The sequence below is a fragment of the Cervus canadensis genome, chromosome 27 (assembly GCF_019320065.1).
Source record: "Cervus canadensis isolate Bull #8, Minnesota chromosome 27, ASM1932006v1, whole genome shotgun sequence".
Taxonomy (NCBI): domain Eukaryota; kingdom Metazoa; phylum Chordata; class Mammalia; order Artiodactyla; family Cervidae; genus Cervus; species Cervus canadensis.
In genome coordinates this window covers 24884469-24886897 of record NC_057412.1, presented here as the reverse complement: position 1 = coordinate 24886897, position 2429 = coordinate 24884469, and the positions used below count along the sequence as shown (strand labels likewise).

Here is a 2429-nt window from a genome sequence, read left to right as displayed (position 1 = left end):
TTAAAAGTTTTATTATTAATATATGTAGTGTGTAATTTTACAGTATTTGTCACACTATATTTTGGACAGTTTTTTGTTCTTTGTATTTGTTTTCCACATTAAAGTCCTTTAGTTGGTGTGATTCTTTCATTAGGATTGTTATACTTCAGAACAGATGGTAAATTGATCCATCTACCCATCCATTCATTTATCCACTCAATTTGTTATTCATTTTTTATAATATATGTTTTTGAATAAACGCTTGTAAACTTTTAGTATATAGTGTGAATTATATGTCATGCTGAGTCATTTTTCTTAGTCACTAACTTGAGAATAGCCCTAGTCCACCTATCTGCCTAACAATGTCACTTGCCTACTACCAGATATAGCGAGTTGAGTAATCAGAATCAAGCCAACCACAGGGACCACGCTGAGAGCTCTAGAGACCTTTTATTTTTTTATTTTATTTTTTTTACGTTTATTTTTATTAGTTGGAGGCTAATTACTTTACAATATTGTAGTGGTTTTTGCCATACATTGACATGAATCAGGATGGGAAATACATGTAAATCGAGAGACCTTTTATTTTGCTGGTTTGCTGGACATTTACCTCTTCCTTCCTCTACTTGCAGCGCTTTTCTGCCACTAGATTTGTTGGTTCTCTTCCTAAAGAAATGAATCCAGTATCCTTTTGGAGACAATATGTTTATCTGTGATATTTTTCATTCTCTAAGGAGGAATCAGCTTTTCAAAAAAGATAAATATCTATCAACTCCTCACTTAAAACACTAGAAGGCAGTGATGACTTTATGTAATTTCAATCCAAGTATCTCTTGTAATGACAGAGTATAAGGAAGCACAGCTTTGAGAGAGAAACTTAATGAGCAGGCAGATTATCTAGGTGCTATTTTCCTCATCTCTGCTTCATTTGAAAAGATCAGTTTAGCTAAAACAATTGCAGATATCATGATGTTGTCTTACTCATTTGAATTTGAGCTGATGAGAAAAAAAAATACAAATGTGTAGATCTAATTTGTTATTTGTGATTTATTGCCATGAGTATCTTTTTTCCCTTTTACTCTCTGCTTATATGAATCAGTCACTTTAATTGAGTTATAGCTTAATTTCCAGATATAATCTCTTATTATAGTAAGATTTTGTTATTTATATCTTACGCAGCATAAAAACAGGCTTTCCTATTAGTATTAAAATAGGCTGGATTCTTCTTAGCACAAGTTAGCAATTAAGATAAGCAATATTATCAAGGACAAGGAGGAAATAAACGTACAAGACCTTGAAATTGGCTAAATGGAATGGCCTAAGGCTGACAGTGCTCTTTTAGGGAAAGATAAAGACTTCCCTGGTGGCTCAGATGGTAAAGCGTCTGCCTACAAAGCGGGAGACCCAGGTTCGATCCCTGGGTTGGGAATATCCCCTGGAGAAGGAAATGGCAACCCACTCCAGTATTCTTCCCTGGAAAATCCCATGGACGGAGGAACCTGGTAGGCTACAGTCCATGGGGTCACAAAGAGTCAGACATGACTGAGGGACTTCACTTTAACTTTCTTTCAAAGACTATCCAAATTTACAACTGAAAATTTTAGGAAAGCATACAAATTATTGCTAAGTCACAAATATATACTCACATATTAACATTCTAGTGACAAAAAACCTAAGTATTTCCTCAAATGATTCAATGACGCTATGTTTCTTTTAAGTAGAGAGGAGGAAGAGCCACAACCTTATACACTTAAATTTTAGAGAATAAATTCTCCATAATAAAATTATTGGCCCAGCAGTGTTTTAGATAGTGAGCACAATACAAAATGTCTTACACATTTTACACCAAATATTTTACTCAAATTCCTACATTTAGTAATGAGATATTTCAATGTGTGCTTTATTGTTAAAAAGACTTTTACGTGTGGGCTGAATCGCTTCAGTCATGTCTGTCTCTGTGTGACAGACTCTATAGACTGTAGAAAACCAGGCTACTCTGTTCATGGGATTCTCCAGGCAAGAATACTGGAGTGGATTGTATTTCAAAGTGTATTCTCTTCTTATTAGACTCAATCCCCCCAAAATCACTTTGATGTTTTTCAGCAGCCATTTTCAGGTGGCTGGAATTTTCTGTATTTTAAGAGGTTTGTTGTTAATAAGATAAAAGAATAATAGAAAGCCAACACTGCTTCAAAGGGATAAATTTAATTGGTTTCAATAGAACACATTGAATTAGTATAATTAAATTAGAATTCAAGGTAAAGTTTTTATAATTTTGTATGAAACAGAGAAAAGCAAAGCTAGTGTAGTGAATATCTTTTGGAAAAAGATCATAACTTTGATTCTTAATTTCCTGACTCACTTCCTTCAAGACAACCACACTGCTGCAATCTGAAGCCAATCTGAACTCAGAATTATGTGACTTGGTTGATTTTATTTCCAACTTTTTC

General features: G+C 33.9%; 1 non-coding gene across 1 annotated transcript; it reads left to right on the top strand.

The window, feature by feature from the left end:
- Positions 1 to 1336: 1336 nt before the first annotated feature.
- On the top strand, positions 1337 to 1408 carry TRNAC-ACA. The gene has a single exon. It is a non-coding gene; the product is annotated as a tRNA-Cys (tRNA).
- The last annotated feature ends 1021 nt before the right edge of the window (positions 1409 to 2429 follow it).